This window comes from Camellia sinensis, chromosome 1 (assembly GCF_055761805.1).
Source record: "Camellia sinensis isolate YWXY chromosome 1, ASM5576180v1, whole genome shotgun sequence".
NCBI lineage: Eukaryota > Viridiplantae > Streptophyta > Magnoliopsida > Ericales > Theaceae > Camellia > Camellia sinensis.
The window spans coordinates 11,294,705-11,308,842 of NC_138961.1; the positions used below are offsets into that span (position 1 = coordinate 11,294,705).

At 37.5% G+C, this 14,138-nt stretch overlaps 1 long non-coding RNA gene across 1 annotated transcript; it reads right to left on the reverse strand.

The window, feature by feature from the left end:
• Nucleotides 1-3,840: 3,840 nt before the first annotated feature.
• On the reverse strand, nucleotides 3,841-7,716 carry LOC145823343 (uncharacterized). The gene is made up of 2 exons (XR_014365627.1): nucleotides 6,772-7,716; nucleotides 3,841-4,175 (listed from the first exon to the last, which is right to left on the reverse strand). It is a non-coding gene; the product is annotated as an uncharacterized LOC145823343 (long non-coding RNA).
• Between the last annotated feature and the right edge of the window lie 6,422 nt (nucleotides 7,717-14,138).

Below are 14,138 nucleotides of genomic sequence, written 5' to 3' on the forward strand. Positions count from 1 at the left end.
CGGAATGGAACAATTTTGAAGACGAATTATAAATTTTAAAATTTAAACCGCAGTTAGCGGATAGAGCGGTGTAGATTGATGAAAATCGTTGCTATTTTAACGGATTGGGCGGTATTTTGCATAACCTTACTTTCAATCATGATGTGTGATTGAGATTAAATTTGTATAAAATGTGAGATTTATTTATAGAATAAATTTGAACTACACGATGATAATTTTAAATAATTAAAATCAGAATAGTATTATCATTGTTTCCTTAAATTATCTCCCATTTGCATTTTACTCCTAAATTTCAAAACTCAACCGTTAATCACTTCAAAAGTATTATCCTTTTATTGTTAATCCCTTTTGTTATAATTCTGTTACACTTTATTTGATTGAGGGATTTGAAAATAAAAAGAGAAAAGGTGTGTGAAACTAAGTAAAATATATGTATATTTTATATCCTTTTTCTTTTTCTTTTTTTTCAAATATCTTCTCAAATCCTCCAACCAAACACAATGTTAGGAATTTATACAAAATCAAATCTTATGTAAAATACATGAAACATTATTATTTTTTTGGGACAATAATGCCTCTGTGTGGTTATTTTGTTTGCACTTTGTCACTAAAGATATAGGAAACAGTACAAATGGAATCACTAGATAAGGATATTATTGTCTTAACAAATTAATAACATGTATTATTGTTCGAAGAAAATCAAGAAGTGAAGCACATGACCTAACTTCGGTTAAATCACGGGATAGAATCCTAACAAAAGGTATTTAATAAGATAATAATTCAAGGAGGTTAACTATTGTAGGCAAAGTACAAATGAATCATAATTCGGCGAATTATACTAACGGTTCCTATAGTTTGGAACTTGTGTCACTTTGGTCCTCGACTTTTCAATTGTGACACATTTGACCCTGCATTTTGAATTTTATTCCAAATAAGGACAATTGAAAATATCATTACTCAATTTCAATGGCAAAGTCGTCAATTTGATAAAATATAAACTAATTTGACAAAAATAAATATCAAAAAAATATTTTTGAATTTTTAAAAATTATTTCTATCCACCAAAGATAAAATTATGTAAAATTGATAAATCTTTTACACATTTTTTATTTATTTATTTTACCAAATTGATTTTTATTATGTGTTTGGATATAATCATGTAATGGATGGTTATTTTTATTTTCATTAAATTAGTTTCTATTTTTTCAAAACTCAAATATAGCGACCACTTTGATATCATTATTAAACTAATCCATTAAACCAAAAAATTCAAAACTAAAAATATTTTATATATTAAACATCTTGATTACACATTAAAAGCCTAACAACCACACATTACATAATCATCATCCAAACATATTATAAAAATTAATTTGTGACTTATCAATTTTACATAATTTTATCTTTGGTGGGTAGAAATAATTTTTTAAAATTTTGAAATATTTTTTTGACATTTATTTTTGTCAAATTAGTTTATATTTTATCAAATTGATGACTTTGCCCTTGAAATTGAGCAACAGTATCTTCAATTATTCTTATTTGGAACAAGATTTAAAATTTAGGGTCAAATATGTCACAATTGAAAAGTCAGAGACTAAAGTGATACGAGCCCCAACTATAGGAATTGTTAGTGTAATTCACCAATCATAATTTTAGGGGGTTCATTGTAATTCACATTTTTTTGGTACAATTTTTAATTATTTTTTATGTTTTTTAAAATGTGAATTGTTTTTGAAAAATATTTTCAAAAACAGTTTTAATAAATAATTTGTCGAACAGATTTTAATTTTTCAAAAAATAAAATAAAAAAACAACCAGAAAAAATTGGCATTCATGTTTGATTTGATTGTGTTTGTAAGGGATACTTACGTGTAGGTCTTAATAAGTGGACTTATTGTATAATAGTCTTATGGAAAAAATTTGTCATAAAAAAGTCACTAATTGTAAGTTTTAGCGACAATTTATAAAAATTATGACAAAAAAAGTCACTAATTATCAATTTTTAGCGATATCTATAAAAAATTGTCACAAAAAAATTATTTTTAGCGACAATTTTACCAAGACTTTTTTTCAATAGGACTTGATAAGAATTAAGTCCCATTATTAGGACCTATTTCTCTCTTTGATTTTCTAGAAAACATAATGGTAACAAGATATTAACTAGTTTCCTAATTAATTTAATGGAATTTAAATATTAAAGAACTATGAAATCCACCGAATAATGTGAAAAGCTAACAGTTTAATTTGTGTCTTCATTTACATATTGATGAGGACCATGCGCCACATCGCCTGTGAAAAACTCCCACTTCTACCTTATAAACGCACTGGCCTCTCCACCTGTCAATAGGCCTTTTCCCCCGAGGAGAAACAAAATCGTAAGGCTTCAGTCAAAGGGAACAATATGTTGACGGGGTGCGAGAGGACAGGCGTCGCGAAATTTGGTGCTAGAAGGAGGGCATTTTAAACTTTGAGGATAAAGTCTTATCTTTGATGGAAGCAGCAAAAGAAGAGTTCTTGATTTGATCTTGTCCCAAACAGGAATACTGTCTCCTCTGGCATAAGAGGGTTGGACACTGCTAGCTTCTCCTTCATGGGTGGCAATGTTTTGTTGTTGTCGATGGTGGTTTTGGAAGGGCTCAGGGTCATTTTGGTTGCGTTGCGAACCTTGAGGATTTCTGATGGTGTGTTATTAAGCCATGAATCGTGTTGTAACCATTCAATCTGACACTGGCCAAAGAAGTCTTATTTTGCATGTTCTCCATAACCCCTCGTAGTTGGTGTTTAACAACCCGCAATTTCTCGTCTCAAACAGGGATATTGTCTCCTCTGACATGAGAGGGTTGGACATTGCTAGCTTCTCTTTCATGGAAGGCAGTGTTTTGTTGTTGTCGATGGTGGTTTTGAAAGGGTTCAGGGTCATTTTGGTTGAGTTGCGAACCTTGAGGATTTCAGATGGTGTGTTGTGAAGCCATGAATCGTGTTGTAACCATTCACTCCGACATTGAAGAGGGGTGATAAGGAAACCATTTTCCGGCGACAATGAACACAACTATCAACCGAAAGGTTCCCACAAATCCCATCATCAATAAAAGGAGGCCAAATTTCATGACACCTGTCATCTCGCGCCCCGTCAACATATTGTCTGCTTTGGCTGGAGGCTCATGGTTTTGTTTCTCCTCGGAGGAAAAGGCATGTTGACAGGTGGAGGGGCCCAATGCGCTTATAAGGTAGAAGTGGGAGTTCCTCCCTGGCGATGTTGGACATGATCCTCATCACATATCTTTTCCTTACTATTATTTTTTTTTTTTTACTCAGTAAATTTTTGTTTATATTCAAGATTTAAACACAAATTTAATAAAATTGTAACTAGAAATCCATATTAATCAATCATTTTATAGACAGTATTAAAAAAGCAAAAAGAAAGTGACAAAAAAAAATTGATTCATCATTTCTAACATCTACCAATACTGTTACTCCAATCAACAAATTCATCAAGTATCTCTTGAATAAACTATAAAGTAATAATAAGAACTATGTTGTGTATTTTAGTAAAAACATAAACTCTTTTTGAATCGGTATAAAATTTGTCACAGCCATTACTCTTTATTTCATATTGTTATTTTTACACAAAATGAGTGTTAGCTCATTCATTAGGTCATTAAGGTAGTCTTTTAGGGCTCAATTTTTAAAAAGTCCCATACTTTTTAGTCTAAAAATACAATTAAGAAAATTATTGTCCAATACCTAATAACATATTTATATTGATTGTTTGGAAGAAAAAAAAATAATCATAGTTCCCTATCCACCCTATCTATGATTATGCCGCCTACTAGAATAGTATAGGAGGAATCTTCGAGATGAATAGAAATAGAAAGAGTAAATACAATTTTAAATGATTTGCTTCAGTACAAAATAAGATGGAGTGATTATAAAATATTTAACAAAGAGGAAACATGGCATGTTAAAAGAAGTCGATTTTTGGTTCATAGCAGGTTTGGTAGTTCATCTGAATCAGAACCTAAACTGGATGATGTGTCAATCGGTTGTACTGGCAGGTCCGGTTCAGCTTTTAAAACACTTGTATCAACAATCCTGCTACTTACTTTATGCTTCCACCCAGAGCTCTAATTGAGCATCTTCTGGCAGCTCTGTTAAGCTCATTGATTGAGTCATCTCTGAAACTTTCAATCATAGACAAAATCACAAACAAAGACAATTACAAAATGAAACAACCAAACTTGTTATTGAGGAAACTGAGCTCCTCTTTAGTTGATATTTCTGGGGGCCAAGTGAGAGCAACTAGTTTACAGATTTGCTTTCCAAGGAATTGGGAACTCCTTCATAGCATACAACAATATAATGTAGTTAGCAGTATTTAGGTTAGGGTTGCCCAGGACACAACCACAAAGCAATACAAAGATTCAACTGCTAAGTTCCATAGAACGAGACAAAGTTTAAACTGGAAATTCCAAGTATAAGTAAGGTGTTCTATATCTCCGTTATCTATGGCCAATATTGATAATTAGAAAAGGAGATGCTCAAGGATAGACATAGATTTATTAATGTCTTTTCAACCATGTGTTCGGATCCATGAATTCAATTCAAACTTGAGAGATATTAGAGCTGACGAAAAAAAAAGACAGGAGGCAAATTGACATTAGGCATCATGTCATTTATATCAAAGCATGAGTTGTTATTAAATATTGTGACCATTATATGCCTTAATCCTTTATAGTTAATAATCATAAGCATGTAACAACTTTATGCCATCAAATAATCTTTACAAGAACCCGAGAGAAGTCTTTTAACTAGAAATCCTCCAAGGAAAAAAAAAACAAAAAATTCATAAAACCATATATGTGGAAGAAAAAAAGAAGGATGAAAATTTCAGAGCAACAAAAATAGGCCTTTCTATAAAATGCAATATCTAAGGAAGTATGTATGAGTAAAACCAACTTACAAGTTACAAGTAACACCAATTATCAATAAAGCATATATATCAATGCAACACCTTGACTCATTATGATCCTTAGAAAACAAAGTAGCTCCAGAAAACCTAGGTTGTTACTTGGAAAATGAAGTATTCCAAAAAACGCACGAAGCATTTCCTTGGATGAATTATCTAATCCATCATCAGACAACAGGTTAACTAGCAAGGTTACATTGCATGCGTCCACAGAGACAGCTCTATCATCCATTATGTGAAGCAGTTGCAATGCTTTTTGTGTTCCATTATTTCGTAGAAATCCTTGAACCAATATATTATACGAGTAAAAATCTGGCCAGCATCCCTCTTCTTTCATTTTCATTAGCAACTCGCTTGCTTCATCAAGTAGCATTCCATTGCAAAGTCCACTGATCATTATATTGTATGTACGGACATTAGGTTTAAACCCATTAGCAGAAAGATACAAGTAGAGTTTTCTTGCATCATCGAGCTTCCCAGCTTTGCACATACCATGTATTAGGTTATTATAAACAACAATATTAGGAACTAATCCAGCTGTTTCAATCTTTTCAAACAATGCCAATGCCTCATCAAGATATTGGTTGTTGCATAGGCCATCTAGCAAAGTACAGTAAGTAAACAGATTATGAATTTGGCCATGAGTTTGCATCTCATCAAAAAGCAAAAGTGCATCTTGAGGTCTTCTTGTTTGGCACAAGCCACCAATAAGAGTGGTCTAGGTAATAGTATCAGGAAGCAATCCTTTTTGAGACATTTCCTTAAAGAGATTCATCGCTTCATCTATGTTTCCGATCTTACAGTACCCATTTATCAAGATATTATAAGCAAAAACATTAGGAGCACAACCCCAACTGACCATAACATCAAACATTTTCCTTGCCTCATCTATTTGGCCACACAGACAATACCCATCCATTATAGCACTATAAGTGACAACATTACGCACCACACCTCTTTGGGTTATCAATTGAACAACAGCTTGTGCTTCTTTGGCCTTTCCTACTTTACAAAGTGCATCAACTAAAATGGTAAAAGTTTGAACATTTGGCCAGATATTCTTACCAACTATTTCATTCAACAATCTCATAGCTTCTTTCCACTCACCTAAACTACATACACCTTGAATTAAGGATGTGTAAGTGACGACAGTCAGTGAAAAACCTTTACCAATCATTTCTAAAAAGAGCTTGAAAACCTCGGTTACTAGTTTGTCCTTGCAAAGTCTATCAATGACCGTGCTGTATTCCACTAGTCCAGGCTCACAGCCTCCTATTTCTTCCATCTTTCTTAGCAAGAGAATAGCAGCACTGGTGTTTCCAATTTTGTATAGTCCATTTATTATAGTGCCGTAAGTAATGAAATTGGGTTAGAACCCTTTCTCCACAATTTCATCAAAAAACTTAACTGTGGAAGCCACGTTACCATTAAGACAAAGCCCCTTGATGAGGGTAGTGAAGGTTGTGATGTCTGGTTCATAACCAAGTTTCAATATTTTCCCGAAAACAAAAAAACCCAAATCAACTTGATTCAAGTTACAGAAACAATTAATCACGATGTTAAGTGTTGGAACATTAGAGAAATCGCGGTGGAATAATGCTTTGATCTTGCAATTGAATTTAAGAGTTGATTGAATCGAAGAATTGGGGGCAAAGGTCACATTCGAAGCATGTGATCGAACCGAGTTAGGGCATCGTCAATGTTAGCAAACCCGTATTGGAATTGGAAATTCTGTTTCGAAGACAAATTGAAGTGGACTTGGGAATGAAATTAAGCTAAAAAACAAGGGAATGAAGTGAGAATACCTTTGTGAAGATCACAAACACCATCTCTGAAAACCACAGAAGCTTTTGGGATTTTCTGCATCATTATCAGCTTTTCTCTCGAAAACTCACACACACACACATTCTCTCTCTCTCTCTCTCTCACTCTCACACACTCGTATATACACACTAGATGCATTTATATATGATATGTAATGATACTAGCCTTTGGGTGCAAGTCCCGAAGGAGAAATATCTCCGACAGGAGTCTTTTATGAGTTATTCTTCTCAGAAAAGGTCTTCTCACACTTGGAGAGGTATTCTCAAAACTAGAGATATCTTGAGGAAAGGTACTCAATGGGGAGTGGGAGATGGCGCTACCATTTCCATCTGGTTTGACTGGTGGTGTGGAGAGGAAACTCTTGCTACTAAATTTCCTAATCACCAGCTTACCAATAACGATACGGTGGATGTTCTTATGGATGAGGAGGGAAAATGGGATGTGAACCACATCCAGTCACATATTCCTAGTAACGCTATTACAAGTGTTTTAAAAATTCCTCTTTCTCAATTTGTTACCTTTCCTGACAGCCCTCACTAGAAGGGTGGTTCAGGAGGGTTTTCTATGGCTACTGCGTATAAAGCTGCATCTGGGTAGCTTGAGAGTAATTTGGAGATTGCGTGGCTGTGGAAACTTAATATTCCCCACAAATTGAAAGATTTCCTATGGTTGATTTGCCATGGGAGACTCTTAACCAATGCTATGAGAAAGAATAGAGGCATGGCTGTGAATGCTAATTGTCCCAGATGTAATTGGCATAATGAGGACATGGATCACCTTCTACGTGGTTGCATTGTCTCAAAAAACATATGGACCAAGATTGCTGGTCTGCAGTGGGTGTCAACCATCAACCACCTTAATCTAGTTGATTGGATTAGGAAGAACTTGAAGTCTCATAAGAGGAGAGATCCTCATTGGTGCTGTGTTTTTGTTGTGACCCTTTGGCAGATCTAGAAAGATAGGAACAAGAAAGTTTTTGATAATATTGAAACTTCTGTATTTAATGCTTGCACCTGTGTTCTTAATTATGTTGCCGAGATAAATCAAGCTTTCTTATCTTCTATTGTCCATGCTCATAAACCTGCTGTTGAGATTAATTGGTACCCTCCTCTTGCAGGGAAAATCAAATTAAACACGGATGGCTGTGCTCGGGGCGATCCAGGAGAAGGGGGGTTGGGAGGCCTCTTTCGCGATGAAATTGGCATTTGGCTGTGCGATTTTTTTGGGAAGCTAGAGACATGTTATAGCTTAGAAACGGGAATGTGGGGCATCTACAGAGGTCTTACCTTAGTGCTCGAGAAAGGTCTCGCCGAAGTTGTCATTGAGACTGACTCCACCATAGCCCAAGAAATGATCACAAACAGGCCTCCCCCAAACTGCCCGTATAGAGCCATTGTGGAAGATGCTCGTCACCTTCTCCAGTGGTGCAATTGTTCCATCCAGCACATTATGCGAGAGGCCAACCAAAGTGCGGACAAGCTCGCCAATATGGGTGCAGATCAAGTGGAGCACTTGCTGGTTATGGAGGAACCTTCTCCAGAAGTTAGAAGTTTGCTTGTAGCAGATATGGTAGGCACAGCGTTTCGAAGGCTCTAGCTTAGCTGCCTCTCTTGTCTTTGTTGTTGTTTGTTCTGGTTTTAATTTCCGACGTACCGAAAAAAAGTATATGATATATATATATATATTTAATTAGGAGAGCCAAAATATTCCATAATTTTTTTTTAAAAGCCAAAATATAATTCACCGATAGATATTACTTGAAATTTTATACAAATTTACTACTATAAAAAAATAAGTGTAAATTGCAAATACAAATCGATTGAGATTTGTTTACAATCGGAATTGTCTTCTATGGTTCAGGAAATTATATTCCACCTTTGAAATTCTTAATTTTATAAGATATTGTCTCTTTTATTTATGAGTTATCAAGTCATTTAACAGTTTTTAATAATTTTAAAAAAATAAATATTTCTATTAATAATTTAATTAATTTTATTATTTTATACAGAACGCTTAGGAATTTTATTTTTTTTAATTAATTCTATTAAATAAAAAATTATAATAATGAGATATTTATAATTTTTCAAATCATAAGAAATAATTACTATTTGAAGCAAATATCATTGGATGTATTTATAATTTATCTAAAAAATAAAATAAGAGGGATTATTCAATCGCTTTGAGATTGAACTTAACTTTTGATTTTTTTTGGTTGAGGAATCAACAAAAATCACAAATCATTGGTTTTAGAAACTATACGAGCACGAAATAATTTTCTCGTATAATCCTGTTGACTAAGTTTGCACACCTCCAAACGTCATCGTTTTTACTTCCTGAAAACACAAATGTGAGCTAGCCGACGGGTGTGCGCTGGAAACTCCTCTGATGCCTAAGTCAGCAAAATAGACAATAGACACAAAAGCTTTGTACTTGAAAGTAAGTATTGTGATACCTGTATATAGGTTCTTTCATGAGCTTTTATAGATTCTGTGTGACACAATCCTAGTGGGACTGTTACTTCTCAATGTAGAGTCGTCCTAGGAATCACATCTCTAACAGATAATGTTTATCCCTTAACACCCTTCTCACTGCTTTAACCAAGTGAAATGGTTTTACCTCGGTAGTAAGACAAAACGACTGAGCTAACACTGACATGCTTAAGCGTGGATCTAACTGAGCTTCACCTAGCTCGATTCCACCTTTCTCTTTCAATTCAGCTTCATGTACCTCGGTTCAGCATACTCCAACCGAGCTATCTTAGTCATTTGCGACCGAGCTAACTAGGCCCAATGGCGAAGCCCATTCCATTCAGTCCACAGCTCGGCTTACCTCTACCCGGTCCTAGCTTGGCCCAGATTTACACATTTTACCCTCTCTATTGCCCCTTAATGCCATCTACAATGCATGATTGGGATTACTTTTCTCTAGCCTAGCTAGAAACATTCAAGCAAACTGAGCTCACCTTCCACCGGGCTACCGATGAGTTCGGTCCATAAACGTCTTTTCAATTGCTCTGCACATCTGAATCGTTTTCTATTCTCTTGGACACGTGGCAAGCTCCTATTGGCCAAGCATAGCTGTCACAGCCATCTTCGTACTCCACAAATTTTGAACAGTCCCGCCCTTTCTATGCTTTATACGAAAAAAAACCTCTTTTTTGAATCAAACGCACCACTGTTTATCTCTACTTCTTGCCTTCTGAGTCTCCATATCCACGACCTCAGCACCTGCAAAGCTTGTGTTTTTGTGAGCAGCCTTACAGTCTTGTCCTTCGTCCCTTCATTTTGAAGCTGTAAGTAACTCGAACCTTTTCTCCTTCTTTTGTTTTACTCTTGTGAATATGTATTGTATAGTAATATTCAGTATAGTATGCATATGTTTCTCAAAACATACTTAAATAACTTTCACGAAATGGGGAAGAACCACTTAATCCCTAGAGACCACATGATAAGTTTTCAAACACACCACAACTGGATTCACAAACAATCTGAAACGTGATGCTTTTGATCCAAAATAACACCACAACCGGGATAGAAACTTGTTTGCCATAGATGCATTAGACCGAACTGCAAACCTTACCCAATGGCCAAGCTAGAACTTGGAGTCATCCCTTGTGTTACGACCGAACTAAAAACGTGGTCATACCCTGCAATATAACCTCTAACCGGGCTTGAGGCTTTGTATTGGCCCTGCTGGACTACTGAACTGAGAACTCCTTTTCATTCATATGAACCGAGCTAAACCTTCACTATTTTTCTGCGAATTAACTTTTTACTTAGTCCGATCCAGCTGTCTGGGCATAACACTTCTTATTTCCACTTTGTAGACTTGACTAGGTTGGCCAGGCACACCTTTGCACCCTACCCCTAGGCAGCTTTGCTAGACCGAGCTAACCAAAGCCCAAGTTGCGCCGAGCTAGACCTAATTTAATCTCAGCCTTAAATTAACATGGGCAAATACCAATTTCTAGTAGACTCTCCTAGAGCCATAGCCGAGTTCCGAAAGGACTATCAGATTCCAGACGACGTTCATCTTTCCTTAGCCGACCTAGAAACAACACCTTGGGGCAAACCGGGCTTCGTTCCGTTCACCATGATTTCGATTGTCGAAGTCGGCCTTCGGTTTCCTGTTCAACCTCTTATTTGTGAATTTCTTAGGCAGACAAGACTCTGCCCAACCCAACTCAGCACCAACTCTTATAGGATAATAAACAACATCGCCAAACTAAATCGCCGACTTGGCCTTAACCTCGATTTGGCTGAGTTATTCCATCAATACTCACTCGGCCAAAATGAGGACGGCTGGGTATATTATTTAAGAATAAGAAGACGCCGAGAGAAAATAATTAAAAATACACCAGACAAAGACGTGAATGACGACGACTTCTTCTGGGTTTCTGGCAATTTTGAAGATCAGGAAGCCCAGATACCGGACTACAATATTAACTGGAATAAAGGAACAACTGGTATGAATACCTCGGCTTAGTTTATCTATTTTTTGCTGTTACTAATTATAATTTTTACACCGCACTAACCGTTGCCATTCTCCTTTATGCAGGCTTGAACCAGCTAAAGTCACAATACCAATACCCCAATCTAGACGCACTTCGCGCCGCACTACGATACTGTCACCGAGGTTGGGCCGAGCTGCTGAACTTCGAACCAACATACAAATACAGTGGAAGGAGGAAAGTTAGAGTAACTGATTTTCTATTGGAACCATCACCGGAACCGGACCCCAACTTGTCTCAAATAAACCTCGTTCCTTTAACCGAAGAACAAGAAATGGCCAAGCGCCGAGCTGTTCGAGCTTTGATCACTGAGACAGCAACTCCGGCCAGCGGTGGTCCAACCGAGACATCACAAGCCAATCAATCACACGATGCTATGGTAGCCCTCCCAACAGCCCGAGCTTCATCATTTCGGCCAAATAAGCGTGCTCGCTTCTCTTCGACCGAACAGCGGCGGTTGACTGATGAGGAGGATCACCCACTCTCTGAAATAACACCACCAAGCCCTAAGCTTGTTCATACTGACCGAGCTAGCCCTTCCAAATGGGCACCAAAGATATCATATAAGAACCGGCCTGTTTCAAGCACCGACTCAGTGGTAGCAGACAAGGACCACTCGCTCGCTTTCAATCTTGCAAAAAGTGTGTATCTGTCGGCCAACATGGAGCACCATGATCACCTAACCGAGCTCAAGGCCATCCACTCGGCAACTAAGTCAATGGTCCTGGTAAGTGCTCCCTTTGTTTTGCTTTCTGAATCATGATCTGTTTGCTCGATTTTAATCATTTTTGCCATCTCTCCTTTTGCAGGCCATGCAGAAAAACCACGTTGCTCATAAGTGCATGCTAGAATTGAGCAAGACAGTGTGGCTGGCCGTGGCAGATGCCAACGCCAAAATGGCCAAGCTGAACGACGTGAAGCAAAAAATGACCGAGCTTGAATCTGACGTTGCTTGACTTACCGAGCTGGTGAATACGGTAGAAGCGGATAACCAAAAAGCTTTGGCCATGCTGAAAGATCGTTACTTCCGTGAATTGGCTAAGCTTGAAAGGAAAAAAGATGCCGAGATCGCCGAGCTAAACAAAAAGATAGAGAACGCTGAAGACAGGGGCTACAAGGAGCGGGAGGCTACTTATATCCTGTAATGTGAGGCTTCGAAAGATATATTTTTCAAATGCGGATGGAAGGTGGCCGCCACAAAGCTCGGTTATGGTCAAGAAACCGAGATCTTCCAAAACCCTCCTCCCCACTTAATTCCAAGTTATATGGCAGACTACGCCAATGCCATCCAAGAGAAGCTGCTCTAAGAGGGGGGAAGGAAGAATTCCCAGAACCAAACACTGCCCCAACTGTCACCACTGATCACAGTTTCCAAACTGCTCTGCCAGCCAGGGTGGAGCCACCGGTGCCAACTGCGGTTGATGATGCGCCCTTGACTGACCTACTTGCTGGGGCCGGGCTATCGATTGGTGAAGTTTGGGTTGACCTGGATGCAGATCTGGATGATTTTTTTGCTTGACCCCTTGTTTTCTTCTTATTTTGATGTTTACTTTTTGAAAGAATTTGTAACCGAGCCTAAGCCCCTCCATGTAATGAACACTTTGAAATGAAATGTGCATTTTCTTGGACTGTCTGTTCGGTTACTCTTGCTTATAATTGTCTTAACATTTCTTTGTCGAGATAGCTATCTCGGTTCAAGAGATTTGTACTATGTTTACTATATGTTTGTCATACCTGCCAACTTTCTTCAGCCTAGATCCTTATCATGGCTGAAGAGAGATAAATGTTGGTTATTCCTGCCAACCTCTTCAGCCTAGATCCTTATATCGGCTGAAGAGGGCTAAATGTTGGTTATTCCAGCCAACCTTCTTCAGCCTAGATCCTTATCTCGACTGAAAAAAGCTAAAAGTTGGTTATTCCTGCCAACCTTCTTCAGCCTAAATCCTGATCTCGGCCGAAGAGTGCTAAATGTTGGTTATTCCTGCCAACCTCTCCAGCCTAGATCCTTATCTCGGCTGAAGAGAGCTAAATATTGGTTATTCCTGCCAACCTTCTTCAACCTAGATCCTGATCTCGGCTGAAGAGAGCTAAAGGTTGGTTATTCCTACCCACCTTCTTCAGCCTAGATCTTTATCTCGGCTGAAGAGAGCTAAAGGTTGGTTATTCCTGCCAACCTTCTTCAGCCTAGACCCTGATCTCGACTGAAGAGAGTTAAATGTTGGTTATTCCTGCCAACCTTTTTAGCCTAGATCCTTATCTTGGTTGAAGAGAGCTCGATGTTTGGTTATTTCTGCCAAACTTTTTGATTGCCCCTCACTGGCAATGATTGAGAACAACTTTTACAGTAGAAAGATTTATGCTGAAAACTACTTGTTTTATTTAACAAAGAAAGGGAAAAAATTACAAATATTCTAAGAAAAAGCTAAAAATAAAATAATTTGAGATTGACAGTATTCCATGGCCTGGGAATAACCTTGCTGTCTCCATCTTCCAAGTGATATACCCATTTTCCTACTAAACCGACCACTTTATGAGGTCCTTCCCAGTTAAGCCCTAGTTTGCCATCTCTTGGTACCAGAGTGTTGCCCACTACTTTGCGTAATACCCAATCCCCAATTTTGAATTGCCTCGGATGCACTGTTTTGTTATATTTTCGGGATAACTCCTGCTGGTATGAGGCAATGTGAACTAGAGCTATTTCCCTTCTCTCTTCTGCAAGGTCGAGTTCCAAGGCTATGGCTTCTTTATTCAAGTCTAGGTCAAAATTTTCACTTCTAATAGTGGGGAGGCCTACTTCCAGTGGGATTACAGCCTCCATGCCATAGGCTAAGGAAAAAG